This window comes from Rutidosis leptorrhynchoides, chromosome 3 (genome assembly GCF_046630445.1).
Source record: "Rutidosis leptorrhynchoides isolate AG116_Rl617_1_P2 chromosome 3, CSIRO_AGI_Rlap_v1, whole genome shotgun sequence".
Taxonomy (NCBI): domain Eukaryota; kingdom Viridiplantae; phylum Streptophyta; class Magnoliopsida; order Asterales; family Asteraceae; genus Rutidosis; species Rutidosis leptorrhynchoides.
The window spans coordinates 589055886-589068415 of NC_092335.1; the positions used below are offsets into that span (position 1 = coordinate 589055886).

General features: G+C 31.8%; 1 long non-coding RNA gene across 4 annotated transcripts; it reads left to right on the forward strand.

Moving 5' to 3' along the window:
- The first annotated feature begins 6270 nt into the window (after positions 1-6270).
- LOC139898746 (uncharacterized) lies at positions 6271-9012 on the forward strand. Of its 4 annotated transcripts, none has more exons than XR_011777123.1 (7): positions 6271-6402; positions 6683-6893; positions 7353-7382; positions 7482-7550; positions 7658-7698; positions 7951-8033; positions 8492-9012. It is a non-coding gene; the product is annotated as an uncharacterized lncRNA (long non-coding RNA). The 4 variants fall into 4 exon arrangements; XR_011777124.1 differs by lacking the exon at positions 6271-6402 and adding an exon at positions 6478-6577; XR_011777122.1 differs by lacking the exon at positions 6271-6402 and having other exon boundaries at positions 6438-6893.
- Positions 9013-12530: the final 3518 nt, after the last annotated feature.

The following is a 12530-nucleotide window of genomic DNA, read 5'->3' on the forward strand; positions in this document are numbered from 1 at the left end:
TTATTGTTCTCTTTTGCCTTTTTAAATTCAGTTGGGGTAATTTCTATAACATCATCGGAATCCTCGTCGGGATCCGATTCATCGGAGAATTGGTAATCCTCCCAATATTTTGCTTCCTTGGCGGAAACACCGTTGACCATAATTAACTTTGGTCGGTTAGTTGAGGATTTTCTTCTACTTAACCGTTTTATTATTTCCCCCACTGGTTCTTCTTCCGGTTCCGATTCTTCTTTCGGTTCCGATTCTTCTTCCGGTTCCGACTCTTCTTCCGGTTCCTCTTCGAGAACTTGTGAATCAGTCCACGAATCATTCCAATTTACATTTGACTCTTCATTATTATTAGGTGAGTCAATGGGACTAGTTCTAGAGGTAGACATCTATCACATAATATCAAACACGTTAAGAGATTAATATATCACATAATATTCACATATTAAAAATATATACTTTCCAACAAAATTTGTTAAGCAATCTTTTTTTTTTTTCAAGTAAATACGGTCGAAGTCCAGACTCACTAATGCATCCTAACAAACTCGATAAGACACACTAATGCAAAATTCTGGTTCTCTAAGACCAACGCTCGGATACCAACTGAAATGTCCCGTTCTTATTGATTAAAAACGTTCCATATTAATTGATTTCGTTGCGAGGTTTTGACCTCTATATGAGACATTTTTCAAAGACTGCATTCATTTTTAAAACAAACCATAACCTTTATTTCATAAATAAAGGTTTAAAAAGCTTTACGTAGATTATCAAATAATGATAATCTAAAATATCCTGTTTACACACGACCATTACATAATGGTTTACAATACAAATATGTTACATCGAAATCAGTTTCTTGAATGCAGTTTTTACACAATATCATACAAACATGGACTCCAAATCTTGTCCTTATTTTAATATGCAACACCGGAAGCTCTTAGTATTCACCTGAGAATAAACATGCTTTAAACGTCAACAAAAATGTTGGTGAGTTATAGGTTTAACCTATATATATCAAATCGTAACAATAGACCACAAGATTTCATATTTCAATACACATCCCATACATAGAGATAAAAATCATTCATATGGTAAACACCTGGTAACCGACATTAACAAGATGCATATTTAAGAATATCCCCATCATTCCGGGACACCCTTCGGATATGATATAAATTTCGAAGTACTAAAGCATCCGGTACTTTGAATGGGGTTTGTTAGGCCCAATAGATCTATCTTTAGGATTCGCGTCAATTAGGGTGTCTGTTCCCTAATTCTTAGATTACCAGACTTAATAAAAAGGGGCATATTCGATTTCTATAATTCAACCATAGAATGTAGTTCACGTACTTGTGTCTATTTTGTAAATCATTTATAAAACCTGCATGTATTCTCATCCCAAAAATATTAGATTTTAAAAGTGGGACTATAACTCACTTTTACAGATTTTTACTTCGTCGGGAAGTAAGACTTGGCCACTGGTTGATTCACAAACCTATAACAATATATACATATATATCAAAGTATGTTCAAAATATATTTATAAAAATTTTAATACATTTTGATGTTTTAAGTTTATTAAGTCAGCTGTCCTCGTTAGTAACCTACAACTAGTTGTCCACAGTTAGATGTACAGAAATAAATCGATAAATATTATCTTGAATCAATCCACGACTCAGTGTATACGTATCTCAGTATTGATCACAACTCAAAATATATATATATTTTGGAATCAACCTCAACCCTGTATAGCTAACTCCAACATTCACATATAGAGTGTCTATGGTTGTTCCGCAATATATATATATAGGTGGGTCGACATGATAGGTCGAAAAAATTTATACGTGTCTATGGTATCTCAAGATTACATAATATACAATATAAGTTGATTAGGTTATGGTTGGAATAGATTTATTACTAACTTTCACGTAGGTAAAATGAGTAGTTTTTATCAATCTTGTTTTACTCGCCATTTCTTCGTTTCTAATCCGTTTTGAGTGATTCCAGTGGCCACGGTTTCGTATTGAACTTAACTTTATGAATCTAAACAGAAAAAGTATAAGTTTATAGTCAGAAACACAAGTTACAAGTCGTTTTTGAAAGAGGTAGTCATTTCCGTCGAAAGAACGACATCTTGATGACCATTTTGAAAAACATACTTTCACTTTGAGTTTAACCATGATTTTTGGATATAGTTTCATGTTCATAAGAAAAATCATTTTTCCAGAAGTATAGCTTTTAAATCAAAGTTCTTCTTAGCTTTTAATTATCCCAACCAAAACAGCCCCCGGTTTTACTACGACGGCGTATATCCAGTTTTATGGTGTTTATCGTGTTTCCGGGTTTTAAATCATTAAGTTAGCATATCATATAGATATAGAACATGTATTTAGTTGATTTTAAAAGTCTAGTTAGAAGGATTAACTTTATTTGCGAACAAGTTTAGAATTAACTAAACTATGTTCTAGTGATTACAAGTTTATAACGTTGAATAAGACAGCTTTTTATGTATGAATCGAATGATGTTATGAACATCATTACTACCTCAAGTTCCTTGGATAAACCTACTGGAAATTAGAAAAATGGATCTAGCTTCAAAGGATCCTTGGATGGCTTGAAAGTTCTTGAAGCAGAATCATGACACGAAAACAATTTCAAGTAAGATTTCCACTCGAAATAAGATTGTTATAGTTATAGAAATTGAATTAAAGTTTGAATATGATTATTACCTTGTATTAGAAAGATAACCTACTGTAATTAACAAAGGTTTCTTGATCTTGGATGATTACTTGGAATGGATTTAGAAAACTTGGAAGTAAACTTGCAATCTTGGAAGTATTCTTGATTTTATGAAACTAGAACTTTTGGAATTTATGAAGAACACTTAGAACTTGAAGATAGAACTTGAGAGAGATCAATTAGATGAATAAAATTGAAGAATGAAAGTGTTTGTAGGTGTTTTTGGTCGTTGGTGTATGGATTAGATATAAAGGATATGTAATTTTGTTTTCATGTAAATAAGTCATGAATGATTACTCATATTTTTGTAATTTTATGAGATATTTCATGCTAGTTGCCAAATGATGGTTCCCACATGTGTTAGGTGACTCACATGGGCTGCTAAGAGCTGATCATTGGAGTGTATATACCAATAGTACATACATCTAAAAGCTGTGTATTGTACGAGTACGAATACGGGTGCATACGAGTAGAATTGTTGATGAAACTGAACGAGGATGTAATTGTAAGCATTTTTGTTAAGTAGAAGTATTTTGATAAGTGTCTTGAAGTCTTTCAAAAGTGTATGAATACATATTAAAACACTACATGTATATACATTTTAACTGAGTCGTTAAGTCATCGTTAGTCGTTACATGTAAGTGTTGTTTTGAAACCTTTAGGTTAACGATCTTGTTAAATGTTGTTAACCCAATGTTTATAATATCAAAAGAGATTTTAAATTATTATATTATCATGATATTATGATGTACGAATATCTCTTAATATGATATATATACATTAAATGTCGTTACAACGATAATCGTTACATATATGTCTCGTTTCAAAATCATTAAGTTAGTAGTCTTGTTTTTACATATGTAGTTCATTGTTAATATACTTAATGATATGTTTACTTATCATAATATCATGTTAACTATATATATAACCATATATATGTCATCATATAGTTTTTACAAGTTTTAACGTTCGTGAATCACCGGTCAACTTGGGTGGTTAATTGTCTATATGAAACCTATTTTAATTAATCAAGTCTTAACAAGTTTGATTGCTTAACATGTTGGAAACACTTAATCATGTAAATAACAATTTCATTTAATATATATAAACATGGAAAAGTTCGGGTCACTACATTTTACCAGTAACATATGTATTTAATTCGTGATTCATCATAAACTGTTTAACGACGAAATTTAGCATACAAGCATGTATAAATATATATACTCGAGCACTGGACATGGATACACAATTAATATATAAAAGATAAAATATGAGTGCTTACGTATCAATATTGAGATTCAATATTGTAGGAAAGTACGTAGACATAACGGAGATGATAAACACTAGGTTTGATTCATAAATATACCCCCGAACATTACCCATAACCTCCTTAGCAATAACCCATAATTTCCTTAGCTCTATCCCGCTCTAAAACCATTTTGAAAGTGACACGCTCATAACCTCGTCGTAGTATTTTATGTATAATACTAATTAATAATATTAATAATAATAAGATTAATAATAATATTAATCTTAATAATAATAATAATAATAATAATAATAATAATAATTTATATAATATAATATATATATATATATATATATATATATATATATATATATATATATATATATATATATATATATATATATATATATATATATATATATATATATATATATATATATATATGAGAGAAGAGGTCGAGAGATAGATTGAGTAAAAAAATGGCAGAAACGATCGAGCTTTATAATGTGGCCTGATATCAGACCCCATGCGATCGCATGGGGAATGTGAGGGAATTCCATGCGATCGCATGGATCCCTTTTCCAGCTCACATTGTTTTGATTTCTTCCTCGTCGACATAATATTATAATATAAATATAATAAATAATTTATATAATTAATTATATATTATATTAAATTCATGTGTATAGTTGACTTGTAATTTTCGTCCCGATAAGTCGTACGTTATCACTCGACTTCTATCCCAGTTCCGGTTTTTCGAACGTCCTTTCGTATACTGAGAAAACTTGCATTTTACGTTTTGGGATACGTACCTTTGTCAAAATATAGCCTTAAATTATCCCTAAACTATATCACTCGAAATATAATTTATACATTTGAGTGTTTTGGTCATTTACTTCTATAAATCAACGTCTCGCTATTTGTTAAAATACATTTTAAAATAGTGTTTTACTGTAGCAAAGTTACTATAGCAAAGTTTTTTACTGTAGTAAATAGTAATTTTCGAAAACACTGTAGCTTTTTGGGTACTGTAGCAATTCGAAAATACTGTAGCAAATTAGTGTTTTACTGGTTCATCTTAAACGTTTTAGTTAACTTATCTAAATATTAATCGAATCAATAATCGAATGTTAATATCGTTTACTAAATAACTTGAAATCATATATATATATATATATATATATATATATATATATATATATATATATATATATATATATGCAAATTAAGTTATATATATATATATATTGTTCGTGAATCTTCGAGAACAGTCAAAGAATAATTGATTATATGAATATAGTTCCAAAACTTTAAGACTCAACATTACAGACTTTGCTTATCGTGTCGGAAACATAAATCCTTTAAAGATAAAGTTTAAATTTGGTCAGAAATTTTCGGGTCATCACAGAGGGGGAGCATGAGCATGAAAAGGCTCCTAAACAGCAAAGGAGAGATGGTGATGATGGTGGTGATGGTACTGGCACTAAGCCCAGCAACGCTCATACTGAAGCTGGTATACAGGCAGCTGGTTGAATCTCAACCCAGTGTGTCTACCACATCAGTGGATTATATTGGTTCTGGCAGTAAGCCCAGTGACGTTTCTGAATTGGCTGTTGCTGAATCTTTTGCTGTCTCTCAAACCATTGAACGTAAATTGAAAAGAAAAATGGAGAGACATCAGAAGAGACAGCAGGAATTAGATGTTGCTTTCAACGCTAAGTTTGGGGCCTATGCTGCTCTCAAAAGACTTAAAATGGAGCGTAGGCGAACCCTCACTCCTGATAAGTTTGAAATTGATGATGATCTGATCAGCATTGAAGAATATAAAAGGGCTACCCTGAAAAGAAATGCTAAGTTCATGATCAAGTATGATAAAAAGAAAGCCAAACTGTATGCTGAGCGAGCAGATAGAATAAAGAAGATGACTCCTGGGGAGATGAAAGACTATTTAGCTTCTACTAAGTCGGGAGGAGTTAGAGCTGATGTATTTATGAAATGGCTAGATGCAATGTTAGAAACCAGCTCATCTTCTCGACCAGTATCGTCTACTCGGCCAGCTACACAACAACAGCCAGCAGATGTTGATGTTCAGGGGGAGCATCTTGCTATTGTTCCCTATCTGCCACCACAAGAACCAGTATCAACACAAGAACCATCAGCTGAACCCAAGCTAATTGACAAACAAAGGGTGACTAGGGACAACCAGCCCCTAAGAAAATGACCTCTATTTGAGGCAGCTGATGAAGATACTGTGACAGTTGTACCAGCTGATACTAATCAGTCAGCTGGTACCAAAGACACAGCAAGGAGTGCCGGCTGATATTAATTGTTGATGTTTATTCTTTAAAAAGTGTCAAAAAGGTGTTTGTTGATTTGTATGGCTGTAACACTGACTCATGAGGTGTTTATTAAACTACAAAGTCAAGGTAAATCATACTCCGTATTAAACTATATAGAAGAGTAGCAGGTAGCTTAATTAAAAAAAAATTGAATTGCTATCTAGATCTTCAATTCAATGAAACTTGGAGCATGAACAATGTTCAAAAACTAATTTCTAAGCTTCGATGATCAGAGATTTGATCCAAAACAGCCTACAAAGTTGTAATTCTAATTTTGAGTTATTTAAACAAACTTTGACTTTTTAGTAGCAACTTTGACTCACGATTTAGATATCAAAGGTAAGAATTGCAACCTGTAATTTTGCAGATAAACTGACGATGAGATTGTGAATCAAACTACAATTTTACTTTTCGATGATTCGACTTCAATTACTCCCTGGACCAAAGCCGTTTGTTGTTTCGAGTAGTGATGAACACGATGTGGATCGAGGTGAATTAAGCGTAACTGAAGATCATCGAGTGTTCGGTTAATGTCAATTAATCAATTTTAGTACAAGGAAGAAAAGGCGAACCAAAAGGCGAGTCTAGATCAATTTTGTTACAATAACTTTTGATTGATTGTTTTGGCTGAAAATCATTATCATTATCATTATTATTGTTATATTACCAATTTAATTATAATAATTATAATTATAATCACAGTTAGTTTGAGTTTTTTTTTTTTTTTTTTTTTTTTTTTTTTTTTTTTTTTTTTTTGCATATTTGGGCATGTAACACTATACTAATACTAATATAGTTGATTTTTAGCTGTTTAAGAAAAAAATAATATATTAGTTAATTTTTAGTTTTTTATTGCAGTAGCAAATGTTAATACCATAATACCTGAAAGAATTCGGTCAAAACACAACAAAACTAGGGACTACTGACTTAGTAGTGTTTGTTGTTTTTACCTTTTATTCTAATGGTTTGTTTATCATTCATTTGATAACTTACCTCTAATTTTGCAAGAAACTTTTGTGGATGATATTGCATTGCAGACTTTGGTTTATGTAAGGAAGCTATTAAAGGTATTACTCCGTACTATTTCGATATCTTCATAATAATTATCGTCATCATGTTAGATTTTCCAATTACTTCGAGGTTTTGATTGTAAATAACTGTTGCAGCAGTTCAGAGTGCTCTTGCCCTCAATTGAAACACATATTTACAGTGTTGAAAAGAAGCATGTATTGTTGGTATGGCCATCATAGACCTTTTTTATGTTCCATGGTACCTCATGAACCGAGGTACTAATTTTAAAGTTTTGGTTTTGTTCTAATATCATGATATTTTATTTACCCAGCCTGGCCAATTTGTTATGCGTGGCCACAATAGTTAAACAAGGTATGTTTCTTCAATCTCTACACATATACTTGCACCATTTTAATGTCATTTTTGGCTAACTATGATTTCCAATTGCGGTGGTTGTTGAAATTTTGACTGCTTTTGTTTTAGCAAGGGTGGTAAGTATTCGAAAAGAACGTACACCTTAAATGATTCTCTTAGCTATTTATTGTCATTGCCAGTACCTATGATTCACATTTATTGCCTTCCTTTTATAGAATCTTTTTGTTGATTTAATTTGTCTATGTGAAGATATAGGAAGTGTCAATCGATACTTTGATGGTGTGTGTGAATGATGGAAGTGCATGAAAGTTAATACATGTAGTCACAACATGGTAAGCTTACTACTTATCATGTCATTTTTTCCCATCTGATTAGTTAAATTTTGGTTTAGAAGGGGATTAGGAAATGCGTAAACTGATGCTGATATAGTACCATAAAAGAATCCGAATATCTCCCTGCTTGGTCGTTTATGATTCATCAATTATATTGTTTTGTCAATTAAGCATAAGAAATTTTATATTCATTTCTTTGTTATTAGGTTTTTGTTAAGTTTTAGGATTTGATTTTCTAATGGTTTTGTTCCAGTATTATGATGAATTCACAACAAATTCTTTTACATAAGTTTTAGTGATTTTAGTTATGTTAGTTATTTTTCTGATTTTCGTGATATGTTAAAGTGGCAAATTCATTTCATGTTCCACCAATAATGAGTCCATGTTATGACGTGTAAAAGCTATATGCTAGAGTTAAAGATGGAATACTTTTACCGAATATTTATTTTCTTATGCAGATTGTCCCAATTGTATCTACCTGCTGTTGTTGCTGCTAATGGTTTTGCAGCTGATCCTGATGGTCGGTATGCTGCTGCTACAGTGGTGGTGGTGGTGGTGGTGGTGGTGGTGGTGGTGGATATGTTTACACACGACTACACGAGGCAACTCAGGCAAGTATATATTTACAAATCATATAAAGCATTAATGTATTTAATGTAAATGACTAAATTTTTGACTTCGTCTTCCATATAGCGAGAGATTTCAAGTTATTATTAACTGTTTGCGTGTGTTTCTTATGAGTTGTAGCTTCAACTTCGTCATTGTTGCTTGCGTCTACGATTCCCCTGCAACACGCTGTTACGTAAGTTTGTATTTGCCTTAGTGTCTATTTCGTTTTTCATATATGTTGTTGCTCATGAATCATAGAATATTTTTTCCCATATATGTAAGCCACTGATGTATAATAGGCTCTAATTTACGGATGTTAATTACCTATGTACACTACTGATGTATACTAATAAACAAGCATGTAAATTACGTATGTAGCTCTATTTTGAATACCTTGATTGCATTTACACGCGGTTGACCATATGCTTGTTGAAATCAATACAAATAAGTCAAACGAATAAAGAACAGAAACAACACACAAGAGTGCCAATACAGACAATGTACAATCATACTCAATTCACTATATTAAGATGATATACTCAAACTCACAAAATAGACTGAAAAAACTAATTCTCTCTTTGAGAAGAAGAAGAAGAATGAACAAAACGGCCAAACCAAGAATGATAAAATCTGCTCATTCTGAACCTTAATTAGCCTATTATTATAATCAGGAGAAAACTTTCGCTTTGCCCCTTGAAGATTTTCATCTTAGAATATCAAGCAGAAACCTTTGCCTTCCATATACAGCCACAAACTTTGCTTTATTCAACTACATGACTAACCAAATAAGCATAGCTTCAACGGTATCCGTCCCTTTGAAGCTGGGGCCCCATGTTTGGAAGCTTTACACAAAATGGCGCAGGTTCGAGTCCCGAGGGGAGCAATTCCCTCGGAGTATGCCTTCGGGTTAGGCTCGTGCTTGCCACTCATGGGGTATTCGGTGGAGGTGATTTACAGGCATCCGGCTATTACGGGGTTGGCTTGGTGGGTTGCCAAAGGCAACACAGGGTTAAGGTGTCCCTGCCAATCTACACTTTTTACACAACTACATGACTAAACCTACACTTATAAAACAACATGATAAGTAACAAGAAAAATAAAGTTAAGATTGTAATATAAGTTTTAAATTTAACAATTTGGCTTTTAAAAAAAATGTTCAATAATAATAAAACTAAACTATAGTTCGGTGCTTGTAATCTAACAATCATTATCTTTATTTATTTATAGGTAGAAGACTATGATGTTAACTTGACGAGTTTAGTTTCACAATTTTTTTTAATCATTTTTTGCGATAATATAGAGATTATATTATAAATGATCTATATAACTAAAATACAAATTAATACATAATCTAATTATTCTGCTCGATGAATTTTGCAATTAAAGATGTGTGTCTGAGATCCAATCTCCATCTCTTAATTTATTTAGGTCTATTTTTAATGTTTGTAGAAAACCTTTGCGTTGGTTTCATCTGTAGCTTGAATTGTATTTAAAAAGAACACATCTATCTATCTTTTTGGGTAAAGGGTTACCCCGGCAAATGCTATTAATAATAACAAAGAATTACAAGCCAATGAGTACAGCTGCTACAAGAGACTCTTGAAGCCAAGCATAAACAACCAACTAGCAATCTAGAGACCAATACAGACTCACGACTGCTAAAGGACAAAGCCTAACTCGAACGCTACACCAGTTGCCAATCTATCTATCTATCTATTTATCTATCTATCTATATCTATACTACTTAATAAATCTTCAATTTAATGATTTATATAAATAAACAAGTTTAACCATCTATTTAACACTAGCATACCATACGTCATCTCTATGGCTTTCAAGGTGATGTCATAATTACGTTAATAACCTTAAATATAAACATTTCAAATTAGGTCCAGATAATTACAATTTAAAACAAAAAAATGACATAATAAGTGAATTAAAAACCAATAACTGCAATCTTATAACTACTAGTGGGTAAGACCCGTGCGTTACACGATCAGAGCCACGTTTCAATAATATAATTCTCGCTCTTTGATTCGGGATATAATCCTCTTAGTAGGCTAACCTAGACCATATGGAGACTAACATATGTGGACTAATCTAGACCAACTTTGATTACCATTTATTTTTTCAAAAGCCTGTAATGCTTCAATGAACGATAAACTTAGCATGAATGGGCTTGAAACGGGGAAACATAATATTCAAACTTCATATACTAAGCAAATGAACTGTAGAGAACATGACTATGTACATCAAAATATATTAATCTCTGTAACGTATCAATCAAACTACCTATATAAAAGATATCAAACGATACAATTATGAAAATATATCCATAAAATATACGGAGTAGTAAACTTCACATAATGATGTTTGATGTAAGCACATATACTTTAATTGGTAGAAATAAAATCCATCAAGATAATTAACTATGCCTTTTAAAAAAAATAATTAAAAAGATTAAAAAAAATCTAGCTAACTAACTTATAACATCGAAATTGTAAAATAAACACTAAACCGAATATTCTAAGCCAAAGTTCCTGCAAAAAAAAAAAATGAATAAATAGACAATGAGAAAAGGACGATATTGAAATCCTTGGCGCTGAAAGAAATTTCGGGTAGAAGAAACACTTCGGAATATGCAATTTCATATATATTTTAGAAGGATGTTATAAAAGGTACATATGAAACATTTTCAAGACCTACTCAACATTACATGGAGTCGTGAAAAGAGTAACATGCATCCGAGGGGACATAATTGCATATTTCACACATGATTTTGATAGATGAATACATGTAATTACAAATTTAACTAGGTGAATGAACAAACTCTCAAATATCATAGAGAAATCGACGACGACGGCAGCGGCGGCGGCGACGACGACTGATAAATCACATTTGATATCCAATGATTCAAACTTTAAGTATCATATTTTATATTATTGATATACTATATGGGGTAATGAGAAGTATATTATTATTGTACTACAAACTCTATTTTACACTAATTTATTGCATACTATATACTATCATAGAGTAATAAGAAGTCATAAATTCACATTATATTGTAACATCCCGCCTTTTTTCGTTTACTTTTCCGTTTAACTATTTTAAATTCCGTTATATGTTTATAACATCTCCCGTTAATACGCGTTTTAAAAATATCTCGTTTAAGTAAATCACGCACCCGCAACCGAACTCGAGGGACTAGTTTCGCCAAAGTGCCAAAGAGGTGACTAGCATTTGACTAGTCAACCCCACCTCCCATCTTTTTTCATTTCCATTTTCCTTTTCTTTTACTACTTCCCTATTTTCTTTCAATTCTCCAATTTGAAGATTCATCATCTAAATCCGTTCAAGCAAGCATCTTCAAAACAAATTACATATTTGGAATCCTTGCAACTTCCTCTTCGATTCCATACCGATTTCATTACATTTGGATAACTTTCTAAAATCACTAGATTTTGTGCTCTTGATGTTTTTAACTTATAAAGTTGTTAATTAGTGTCTATGGCTCAAGTCTAACATGAATATATGATTTATATGTTCGATCTTGTTATTTTTGATAACTAGCATGAACTTGAAAGTTTGGTGTATTTGATTGGTGATTTGATTGCTTAAATGTTGTTAAATGTTATAAATGCATGTATTAAATGTGTTCCTAACATCACTAGCTTCAATTTGATGTGTAGGTTGTTTTAGAAAACTTCATAAACATGATTAGTGATTTTGATGTTATTGGTTAGGGTTTGATAGAATTGAATGTGAACATTTAATGTATTGAATGCCATGAATTGTTGTTAGTAAGTAGTTAGTTGTATTGTATGCTTGATTACCTACGAAACGGCGCGTTATATGGATGCATTTAATTCCCGAATCAAAAACGTG